Source organism: Mus caroli, chromosome 3 (assembly GCF_900094665.2).
Source record: "Mus caroli chromosome 3, CAROLI_EIJ_v1.1, whole genome shotgun sequence".
NCBI lineage: Eukaryota > Metazoa > Chordata > Mammalia > Rodentia > Muridae > Mus > Mus caroli.
The window spans coordinates 77,594,101-77,606,615 of NC_034572.1; the positions used below are offsets into that span (position 1 = coordinate 77,594,101).

The 12,515-nt window shown below is 42.4% G+C and overlaps 1 protein-coding gene across 6 annotated transcripts in view; it reads left to right on the forward strand.

The window, feature by feature from the left end:
- Window positions 1-269: 269 nt before the first annotated feature.
- The window catches only part of Fbxw7 (F-box and WD repeat domain containing 7), a 161,448-nt gene continuing 149,202 nt past the window's right edge, over window positions 270-12,515 (forward strand). For all 6 annotated transcript variants that reach the window (XM_029475514.1, XM_021158294.2, XM_029475520.1 and 3 more), the window contains exon 1: window positions 270-1,438. The gene's annotated coding sequence lies outside the window, so the exon portion shown is untranslated. The remainder of the gene's footprint in view (window positions 1,439-12,515) is intronic.

Consider the following 12,515-nt stretch of genomic DNA (forward strand, 5'->3'; position numbering starts at 1 on the left):
AGGCGGCGGCGGCAGCGGCGGCGGTAGCAGCAGCAGCAGCAGCAGCAGCAACAGCAGCAGCAGCAGTCCCGCGGCCCGAGGCGCACCCACCCGCTCGCAGATCGCGACTTCCTCTTCCCTTGGTGCGTCATCAGAACGCGCCGCAGCCTCCCAGGGCGGGGTGGCTGGAGATGGGGAGAAGAGGCCCGGAGAGGAAGGCGCAGAGAGGAAGGGGAAGGGAGGGGGAGGAGAGCGGTTGCTAGGCGACTTACGTCATCGCTGGGCGCCACTCTCCTCCCGCCCCTCTGTGGAGTGAGGCGAGAGCCCCGCACAGAGCGAGAGAGAGAGAGAGACAGAAGCTGAGCTTCGGGCGCTGCCGCCGCCGCCGGGGAGAGCGTGAGAGCGAGTGAACGAGCGAGCATCCGAGAGACCCGGCACCCGTGCACTGGCCGCCGCCGAGACCTTCGCCGCAGCCCGGGCCATCGGGAGCCGCGGCCGCCGTCGGCTCCCCCCCTTACCTTCCCCGCCGGCAGCGGCTGCTGCACACGCCGAAGCCGGAGCCCCAGCCAGAGCCGGAGCCGGAGCCCGAACCGGAGCCCGCGGCCGGGGGGCAGGGAGGCGGCTGCCGCGCGTCCGGACTCGTAGCTGCTCAGCCGGGAGAGGACGCCCGCGAGGGGCTGGGCTTTCTGCCTCGTCCCGGACTGTGGGACGAAGGACCCCCCGAGGTGTAGGGAGGGGGTCCCGGCCGCCGCGACACATGCGGGAGCCGGGAGCGGGGGCGGCGCCGATCCGAGCCCGCCGGGTCCCCAGCCTTGCCGCTGTCCACACCGGCCGCCCGGGGCCGTAGCATCCCATAGCGGAGTGTATGAACCGGGGCCCCCAGCCCAGGAGACACCTCCGGGCCGGGGGGGCGGGGACCCCGATGTGAAACGGTCGCGACGGCGTGGTGAGCGGCCCCGGCGCCGCTGTCCTCTCCTTCCCCTCCCCTCCCCTCCACCCCCTCTGGGGGGGCTTCTCCTTGGGCCTGCCGCCGCACCCGGGCTCCTCGGCGGGACTCCAGGAGTTCTCGGCGCCCCCTCCCCGCCCCAGCCCCCCAGGGCGGCGGGGCCGGGGGGGACCTGGGGGGCCGGCTGCAGCCTCCGCCCAGAGGAAACTTTACCCAAACAAAATCTTCGAGCTTTCTGATCGTGACTGTCCCGGGACAAGTGGCCCAGGACGGGCTGAAGCCACCACAGCCTGCAGGGACCCAGGAAGAGAAAAAGCGGTGAGCGAGCGGGGCTGCCGCCGCCGCCTCTATCCCAGCAGCGCGGAAGAGACCCGGGTAGCTGCTTGGTGGAGCGACGCTAGCACCGCTTCTTCCTCAGTTCCGCGCCTAGCCAGCCTTCCGCAGCTGCCTGCCTCAGCCCAAAGGAGGAAGGGAGCCAGCCACATTGTCAGCGCCACCGCTCGACTCTGAAGCGTGAGTGGACCCGGGGGAGGGGGAACATTATAAGGTGACAAGTGGGAGCGGGTGGGTGCTTTGATGCTGGAGTTCGGCTGTTCCTCGGGAGGGTTGGCAGTGGAAACCTTTCCTTTCTACCAATAGGAGAAAGCGTCAGTTTGCAGGAGTAGTGCAAGTACTCGGAGTTTTTTCTTAGAGCAGCTGTGTCTCCAGAGTGGACACTTGCACCTTTCTGGACACTAAACAGAAAGCCTATAGCCAGCTCTGTCCCATGCCTTTTCCTGGCAACCTCATTCTGGCAGTGGTTTTTGTTTCAGGGAAACTCCCATGGATTCCCACGTGGGAATCACTTGAATCAACTCTTAATTTTTTTTTTTCCTTTCCTAACTATTGTTTTTGAAGTTGCCTTGGATGGAAAGACCAGATTTCATTTTAGTGCATAGGGGAGTTTGGTGCCCCCAACGCTTTATTTCCCAGGTCTACAGAGTCCGATGTGTAGGGTGCTTGCATGTTTCAGTTGGCTCAGGAAAATCTGAGTTTCTAAGATGCACAACTCACTGAAACTTATTTCAGGGAGAGCACTTAATACATTACCATTTCATTTAAAAGTTGCTGCAGCTCTTTCTATCTCTCTCTCTCTCTCTCTCTCTCTCTCTCTCTCTGTGTGTGTGTGTGTGTGTGTGTGTGCTGAGGGAGTAATATGTTTTAAGTGATAGCACATTTTTACTAGGTTTCTACTAGGGACTGAAAGGGCATGCATGCAGCTTTTCTTATTTGGCTCTACTTGTCGACCTTGAGACTTTATACTCTTTTAGGAAAACATTTAGCACTCTGCTAAATTAGAGGTATAGAAAAGTAATGCTTCACATATGTAAGGTTAAGCCAGACATCCTAAGGCTTAACGTACTGTACAATTTCGTGTAACAAGGAACATAGGTAGTAGACTGAGAATTCTGGTCTATCCAGACAGCTAAATGTGGGCAGAATAAAGATGCTCTGTAGAAATGACTGGAAACTTGGGAGTATCCATTTATCTACCCATCCATCCATCTTAATTTCTCCATTGAGGGTCATGATTAAATTTGTTTGAAAGTTTTTCACATTTCATAATGTTTGGGACCTGTTCTCCCCTCCTCTTTTTAAATAATGAACCTCCAAGTTTATCATTCTGCATTATATAGCAATGTATTTCTCTTTGACCAGCCTTCTCAATCTTTCAGAATAGTTTGTTTGAGGAATGCTAAAACACTGTGAATTTACCTTACCTTGCTTTTATAGATTTTGTTTAATCTCTACTATCATCTGTCCCAACTTTTTTTTTTCTTCAAGGCTGTTTTTTTATGTTACCTTGGCTGTCCTGGAACTATCTCTGTATACCAGGCTGGCCTAGTGTTCACAGATATGCACCTGCCTCTGCCTCCTGAGTGCTGACTGGGATTAAAAGGTATGTGCCCTGACTGCCAGCCATGTCACAGCTTTTTTGAGTACCTCCCTCCCCCAACCCCCCATTTCTTTGGATAACTTTGCCCTCTTTTTGGATCTCCTAGCCTTTTTTGTTGTTGTTGTTGTTAGATACTTTGTTCTTCATATGCTTTCATGAGACACTTTAAATTTTACTTAAGTGGGAATTAGCATGAAAATATTGAATGGTAAATTTAACTTTAGATTTAGAATAAAACATGTTTTTGGATCTGCTAACCTTACTTTGCTACCCTGATAAAGTCATACATTCCAGTTTTGCAAAAGATGATAATTGAGAAACTTAGACTTTGATAGTTTGCTTCTAGGAGAGAAGGAGAGTGGTACTGTGAGTTTGTACTGCATCTAATCAGAGTACCTGCTTTGTGTGTAAATTGGTTTTCAATTATGGAAGTACTTTACTGAATGTAGTGATAACAAGACATTTGCTATTTTCAGTCTTTTGAGGGTGACAGAGACAACCAAATACAAATTGCACAAAACTTTAGGAAAGATTGGGCTGGTGGGAAGGCTCTGTGGGTAAAGCTGCTTGTTGCAAGTCTGAGGATGTGGAGTCTGTCTGATGCCCAGAACCACAGGTGGACAGAGAAACTAACCATATAGAGTTGTTCTCTGACCTGTGTCGCATGTGTGGGCATGTGGTGGTGGTAGTACAGTAGCAGTAGCAGCAGTAAAAATAAATACATTTCTTAGAAATGTAGGAAAGGGGACATATATTACCATTATTACTCATAAGATCACTCTGTGTCAGGGAATGCAGTTGCACATTTTTATTAGGGAAATACTGATTTTGGATGACCCAGGAATAATTGGAGTGTCTGAGCCAAATCTTGGAAAGGCTCTTTCAGGAAGAAAAGAACATACACAAACAAAATGTTAAGGGCTTAGTGTCAGAATAAGTAAAAGATGAGATCTAATTAGGAAGTTAGCTTGGTAGGAATACCTACTGAGGGAGGGAAGTTCTTGACTAGAGTTAAGGTCAGTTTGTGCTTGTATAAGAGAATTTGAAAACAGTGTTCCAAAGAAGGTAGTTTCAGGTGATTGGGAGAAATTATATTTTGGGACAGACATTATACTGGCTTTAGGATTTTGTCTCATTAGGAGACTAACATTTTTTATATTATGGTCATCTAGGGGGCAGCACAGGAGGAGACACGAAAAAGGAAATGTTTTGAATGTTTTTTAGCATGATGCTAGTTTCTTATGAGTAAATCAGAAACAGGGTAGCAGGCTTTGCTTTGGATGTTGAACTTGGGGTTAAGAGCTAGGTATCTGTATAGTTCATGTGTTAGCTCATGGTTTTTCTTTTCCTCCCTCTCTCTTTAAAACTTTTTTCACGTTCTTTCTCTTCTTTCGTCTCTGTCTCTTGTGCCAGGCTGACCTTGGACTTGCTGTGTACCTTTTACCTTGTACTCGCCTTGCCTGGACTTCCTGAGTGCTAAATGTACTGGTGCTGCTGCTGCCATTTCTGTTTGTAGTGCTGGGGATGGAACCTAGGCGTTTGTGCACGCTAGGCAGGAACTTTACCAACTGAGCTACATCCTCAGGACCCACCCCATGCAGCTTTCAAGACTGCAAAATAGTTTGAGTAATATGCTAACAGTGTACGTAGCTGGGAGTCATTTTTAAGCCTTTAGATTTCTGAGATTACTGATACGAAATTAAGAGCTGAAAAATGAATTTAAAATTTTGGGGCCTGAAGCAGATTTGTGTTGGTATAAGCACAGGTATCAAAAGGAGAGACAGTCCCCAGAAGACAGGCTTCGCAGGTGAGTGGGAATGAGAGTTGGAAAGAGGAGCAGTCTGTAACATAGCGACCATTCAGTCCCAGGACATGGGACTCTGTTTTAGAAGTAGTTACAGGTTTTCAGTAGCGCATTCAGATCCTGACATAGACAAGTTCAGAAAGCATAGGACCTTGTTAGGGAATTTATAAATAAAATGCAAGGTCATTACAGTTTCCCTGCATTTTATAATTTTTTTTCCCCCCCGAGACTGGGTTTCTCTGTGTAGCCCTGGCTGTCCTGGAACTCACTCTGTAGACCAGACTGGCCTCGAACTCAGAAATACACCTGCCTCTGCCTCCTGAGTGCTGGGATTAAAGGTGTGTGCCACCACTGCCTGGCTCATTATTATAATTTTAAGCTTGGTCTTAATACTAATGAAGTGGGGCTAAACATTGATGAAAGGGAAGGCTGTTTCTCTTACTTCAGAAATGTGCATCTTTGTGTCCTTACAATGTGTGTATAGGGGGGACATCCCTGTGTTGGTACAGAAGTGTTAGGTATACTTTTTTGTATAAACTTAAACTTAAAAACAGCCTACAATTTAGGAATATTTAAACAACACAAACAAACAAACCCAAGCTAGATAATGATGGCACATGCCTTTAATCAGAGCTGACCCCTGTAGCTCTGAGTTCAAGGCCAGCCTAGTCTTCAGAGTAAGTTACAGGACAGCCAAGGCAACACAGCTAAACCTTGTCTTGAAAAAAACAAACAAAACAACAAGAACAAAACGAACAAAAAAGACTATTCAGGCATCTTTATGGTTAGCTTTTGGTGTTGGCTTTGATAAGGATAAAAGATTGTGAATAAAAACATGTAATCATTATGATCCTTTGTTTGAATTCAGTGTTTTTCTTTGGCTTCTTAAGAGAGCATCCAGTTGGCAGAAATCTCTTGGAATAGATATTTTTAAACAAGGATGTGGGTCTACAATTATTTTAGGGTGAGTAGATAGGGATTGGAATATCTGCAATATAGGGGTCTTTTGCTACTTCCCCCATTTCTTCCATGGGTGTAGACATGCTTAAGTGTATTTAAAAGGCAACCTTTTAGGATTAATGTGACTTACTAATATGGTGGGACTCTGATGGAGAATGGTAACATCAATATTCTTTGCCTTGATAGTTGTGCTGTTTATATGAGAGGCTGGAAGTTTTGTACCTTTGTGTGTCTTAGTACTAGAGGACTCCAGAGTCTGTGTGAGTTATCAGCAGTTCATTTAGATATACTTTGAAAATGATTCTTTGAAAAGTCTTGTGGGACGACGTAAAGAATGGGTTGGCAACCTTTCTGTGTGGGTCAGCATACTGTGTCACAACTTTCAGCAGTTTCTGCCATGTGAAAACAGCTGTAGATAATATGGAAGTGTGCTATAACTGTTCCTGATCTCATGCATAAAAACAAGAAGTAGATGGGATTTGGCCTGTAGGCGGAGGTTTATAGCTCCCTGGCAGAGGACATCTAAATCTACCAGCATCTACTAGTGTAAGCTAGTTACACTAGAAAGCCAGATTGGCCATTTCTTTTGTTTTCTAGATGAGATGTGCTCCTCTGGACTGCCATTGTAATGATGATTTGCCTTTATGGTGATGAGAATTACGGACCAAGAAGCAGAGACTTGATGTTCTGTAAATAGATCTGAAAAATAGAGACCTTCATCTTACCAGAAGGTGCTATAATTGATGTCTTAGTTACTTTTCTATTTCTGTCACAAGTATGTGACCAAGGCAACTTACTGAAAAAAAAAAAAAAAAAGCACTTAATTTTGCTTACAGTTTCAGAGGGTGACTCCATGGTCACCATTCTGGGTGAGCCAGGCAGCAGGCAGACATAACACTGGAGAAGTAGCTGAGAGCTCACATCTGACCCACAAGCAGGAGAGACTGGGTCTGGTGTGGGCTTTTGAAACTGAAAGCTTACCCCAGTGACACACCTTGCCTTTTCAAAGCAGTTCACCAACTGGGGACCATTCAAATATGTGAGGGGGGGCGTTCTCATGCAAACACATGGGTATGTAGTAGGGACACACTTGTTTTGTGTTATGGCTAAAAGGATCTGTTAAGGAAGAAGTTAATTCTGTGCCCCACTGCCACTGGGGCTAGGAACCCAGACGCAGGAGGCCTGCTAACCAAGCATTCTCGCTCTGAGCTGCGTCTCTCAATGCTATAAGCTTACTTTTGAAAGGTTCTCAAAACTAAGTATAAAGCTTTTGCTTTTAATGACAAAGATGTTAAGTCAGACTCTATCAATGTTAAGGTTAATGCTTCTACTTCTTAAAATCATAATCGTATACTAAATCAGTGTGAAGAATTCAGTACAGAATTTTCATTTTGTTGTTAAATCTTAAATTATCTAAACCACTTGAATGTTTACTTTAAACAACATTGCTATCTTTAAGACTAAATATATACAAATGTACTACCTAGAAAGAACTAGCTATTCACTTAGTGAAATGTTTAATGTTGGCTTAATGTTAAAACTTTCGTTTCATATGTCAACAGAAACCCGTATTAGATGCTAGTATATTTACCCTGGCTTTACAAACTTTGTTTCATGGTACTGCTATTTTTTTTTATTTTAATAATACAGTACAATAGTGATCCCTTTTTAGTTAGTTTCAGAACTGTATTTACTATAGTGATCCCTCTGTATAGGACCCCTGCAGATACCAAAATCTGAGGATGTTTAATTCTCTTATGTAAAATAAAGAAATATTTAAAGGAATTAGTGAGACAGCTTGACATCATGTCTGAGAAGTTGAGTTTCATCCCTCAGACATCCCTACCATGGACATGATGGAAGGAGATAATTTACTCTAAAGTTGTCCCCTGGCCTTCATATATGCAGTGTAGAGTGTGCCATCCCTGCCATACATAATGTAATAAAAGTATTTACATATAACATGCTCATATATATAAACATATATATGTATATACACACATGTATATCTACATACCACTTTCTGTGTACTTTAAAATTCACCTCTAGATTACTTGTAATAAATACAATAAAGTATTTAATAATTGTTATAATACAATAAAGTAGCACATTAGCAGTTGTTATGCTGTATTGTGGAGGGATAACAACAACAACAACAAACCTATAAGGTTATACTTTTTTTTCTGGATATTTTTCAATTTGGTTGCTTGAGTCTGTAGACATAGAACTCACATGGAACTGTTTATTCTGTGTATTTAGTAGATACTTTAGTTTCTGTTTTGCTCTTTGAATAAAAGATGATATAATCTGACAATACTTTTCTTTTTGGGGGTGGGGTGTAGGCTCTTTAATTTGTATGCATGTGCAATTCTCTGAGACAGTCTTTCCTGCCCAGACTGCTTTTCAGTGTGAGATACTGCTGCCCTATCTTCTGGAGTGTTGAGATTATAGGGATCTATAACTATGCCTGGTTTTATCTTGATCTTTTAAAAATCTTACTTTAAACATTTTGCTTTTAAAAATAATTTTATCAAAAGATGGGTGATAAAGTTAAATGACACTGGCACTCTCATGTCTGTAGGGATTTTCAAATAGAAATATTTTACTTTGGCAACACTTAGTAGACCAGGAATGGTGAGCTTTTTGGTGTGTGTTCATTATCATTGCAAATAGATGAGTACATTTGTTTTCAAATAGTGAACTCTTGCCATCACATATTTCTATTTTGAGACTCTTCTTATTTAGTATAAAATCATTCTCTGGTAGGCTTGAAAACAGACAATTAGATTTTTTTTTTGCAGTTTTCTGATGTTACCTCACTGATAGTTTCTGTAATACCTTTCATGTATGCAAATGGAGTATGTTTCCTAAGTGCATATGACATTTATACATATTCTAGTAATTACATGTTTACATATAAATATAGTTAAAATTATTCCTAAGACATTTTGAGATTGTGAAATCCTTGATAAACATTTGCAATTCTCACTGAGCCCTGGGACAGTAGAATGATTAATTTAAAAGAAAAGTTTTATAAAATGTTCCTTTACATTTTTTAAGTACACTCAATTTCTCTAATAGGGTAAGCTTAAAAAAGAGAAGATGAGAAGCATTATTTGTGTTGTATATCTTCCTTGTGTGTAGGTGGAAATGCTCAAGACATCAGCTATTATTTGTTCTTTCTCCTAAAGCATAGCTGTGCTTCAGTCAGGTAGGTCCTGTGTGGTCTGCTGCTAATCTGTGGCCTCTGCCCTTTGCTTCCACCTGCAGAACAACTACTAGAAATCTGGGTGGCTTTGGAAAGAGCTAGTTCTTTTTCCCTCCCTGTTTGTGAATCTGTGTATTGGTATAATATGGTAAATACTTTTTTCTGTGCTGTATGACTTCTCTGATGTTTGTAAATCTTAAAAGCTAGTGTGTAATCAGGCTAATACACTTACACTTTACCTTCCCTCTGAGAAGTCTCTATGAACACACTGTGTTTACCTTGGGCTTTCTCAGCCCAGACTAGCCTGGAACTCACTAAGTCATTTGTATAGGCCTCAAACTTGAGAGCCCTTTGTCTCAGCTTCCCAAGTGCTGTCAGTGCTGGGAGTATAGGTCTGTGCCGCCAGAGTCCACTTGCCAATACTGGTAACACCAATCAGTATGATTATTTACAATTGGTTGATTCTTTTAGGATGTCTGTTTTTTTAGGAGTTTAAGAAGAGATAGAACGTGGCATGGTGTTCTAGGTCTGTGAATTTGCTTTACCAAAAGTAGTGAGCAATTTATAACTAACTACAATCAGTGGTTGTATTCCTGGAACCAGCAACAAGTTGCTAGCTCATCTCTCATTTACCTAGGAACACACAATCACATTTTTGGGGCAGAATACTCAGAATACTCAGGTAATTGAGAATCCATTTCTTAGCTTCCTTACCTTGAACAAGCTACTTCCTCAGTACCCACTCACTGGGGAAAGCATGCTCTCCACAAGGTTTGCTGGGCGAAGCTCATATATATAATTCACCAATGTTAATTTATTAAGGGACATGCCTTTTAATGTGTAATGTAAGTAGAAGGCCCGAGTCAGCCATTATTTTGCTCAACATTTCTGTCTTACGGTTTCTATTGCTGTGAAGAGACACCATGACCTCTTATATAGGAAAACATTTAATTGGGGGCTGGCTTACAGTTTTAGGGGATTAGTCCATTATTCTCATGGTGGGAAACATAGTGTGCAGGCAGACATGGTGCTGGAGAAGGAGCTGAGAGTTCCATATCTGGATCCATAGACCACAGAAGTGAGTCCCACTCTAGGCCTAGCTTTAGCATTTGAGACCTTTAAGCCTGCTCACGTACATAGTGACACACTTCCTCCAACAAGGCCACACATCCTAATAGTAACACTCATTACTGTCAGCCAAACAATCAAATACATGAGTCTATAGGGACCATTCCTATTCAGACCACTAACTACAATTCACCTTTACCACCACCCCCGAGACAGGGTTTCTCTGCGTAGTCTTGACTATCCTAGAACTAGTTCTGTAGAACAGGCTGGCCTCGAGCCTTTGCCAGGATTACAGGTGTGTGCCATCTCTGCCTGGCTGATTCTATCCAACATTTAAATGAGCACTTGAGTTTGTAGTCCTGTTTCATAAGCATCAAAAATGAATATATGTTTTATTAACATTTTATTAAAAAGTCCTAAAAACTAGGGAAATGACAGAACTATTTATAGACAAAGATTTAATCAAATATCACTGGACTTGTAGTTAACTGCCAAAGACCTCAAGTAGTGCATGGAACAGAAAGGTTTCCTCTTTATTCTTGAACAATTAGTGTTTTTCTTTTCTTTCTTTTGATAGTGATGATGATTTAAGTTGTCCATGACAGATCCTGGAATGTGATTCAGTTCTCAGTTCTCACTGATACCTTTACTGCCACCACTGCCTCTTCAACACTGGAAATCGTAAAGCTGGATACAAGATTTAGCTTTCTCAGTTATTCAGACTAAGATGGAAATACCTTGATTTAGTGAACACATTGTTAGTTGATACCTAATTTTATTTTCATAAAATGATTGTGTGTGTGTGTGTGTAAGTAATGTGCCTTAAATACAAGATAGCTTTTTCTTCAAGTCTAGAATAGTCGGTTTTAACAGCATCTACAGGAATAAATGCTTCTTAATGGTTTAAAGAGAGGGTTTATGTTATTTTTAATTCTGTGTATAGATCTGTATGTCTGCATAGGTGTGTGCACTTATGCAGGTGCCTGGAAAGGCCAGAGGTGTCAGCTCCTCTGGAGCTAGAGTTTTTGGGGATTGTGAGCCACCCAGTGTGGGTGCTGGGAACAAACTGGGCCCTTCCGAAAGAGCAGTGTCTGCTTTTAACATCCAACCCATCTCTGACTCTTTTTTTTTTTTTTTTTTTTTTTTTTTTTTTTTTGTATTTGGAAGGTTTTTCTGGTTTGAGGACCACTTGGTTATGCTCTTACTTAAATTTTACTTGACAGAATTATACATTTAAGTTTATAGAAGCTCACAGGCAGGATAGAAGATGGAAACATTTCTTAGCAGTGATGATGTTGATGCTTTATGCTCCAATCTTCATGCTTTATTTTCTCCTTTGTAGGCAACTTTCCTTTAGATTGTGATTTAAATGCAAAATCAGGCTATTTATCTGCACGTGGAGCTCTTGTTAGATTGTCAATTTGATGATTATCTAATTTTTAAAAATTTCAATTTTTAAGCTTTTTCTTTTTGGTAACAATTATAGCTAGGTCATCTCTAGTTTTCTTTCCACTTCAGTTATTTTCAAGAAGGATCCTGATTTCTATAAGAACGTAGTCACCTATTGCCTTCTGTGTGGTCAGTAGCTCTGAGCTGTGAGTTTGATGCAGGAGTGCAGGGCGTTTCTCTACGGATCATTACACAGTGGTGTTGTTTTTATTTAAGGAAGATAAGATTTTAATTTACTGGATTGAGAAATTTGGAGTAGGAAACATATTTAAACTTGTTATAAAATTCATTGGGGGGGAGGGGTGGACGGTACAGGGAAGGGACAGACAGCAGGACAGAAGAGGGAGGGCTGAAAAGTAAACTGGGGGAGCCTGTCTCCGGAAGTTTTGAGGTCAGTCTTAGTCAGAGGTCACACCCTGTTATTTCTTTGGGCTGTGGACCTGGGGTGTTACCGGTTGTTATCTGCTACACTTTGAAATGTTGACTAGAAGATTGATTTTTGTTCTTGGCTTTTCCACATCTGGATTCATTAAACCATTGAATTTCTAATCCTTTTTACATAATCAGTGTGTCCCCGGGTGGTAAAATTTCCACTATACCTGATAAGAGAACATTTGGACAAAGGGTCTGATCTACCCTACATTTCTGATTTCTGTAAGAGGGATGCTAATAATTGTATATAAAGAGCTAAGAGGCAAGCTTTGAGTTGATTGCTCAAGTTCATTGTGTTTCCTGTAAAATTGTAATGATAATAATAGTACCTACAGCACTCATGGTATTAGGAAGACTGTGGCATTGTGCATGCGAGCCTTTAGCAGTATCTGGCTCAGTGCCCACTAAGTGCTAATCACTGTAGTAATACATAGTGCAGTGTTATGTTATTGCTGTATTTGTGAAGTTGCTCTGTTTTCAAAAACTGATGTCATTTGTGATCTTTGCTTTTGAATATGTTCCTATTTTGAATACTGTCTTTATTCAGCAGAAGATATTTACTGAATACCCACTGTGTCAGGCATTGATCTAAGTGAACAAAGAATAAAAATACCTGATTGCTTGAAACTTATCTCTGGTTGGAGGAGGTAGGACACATACAATAAAGCAAAACAGAAATTGGGAGGCAGAGGCAGTTGAATTTCTGAGTTCAAGGCCAGCCTGGTCTACAGAG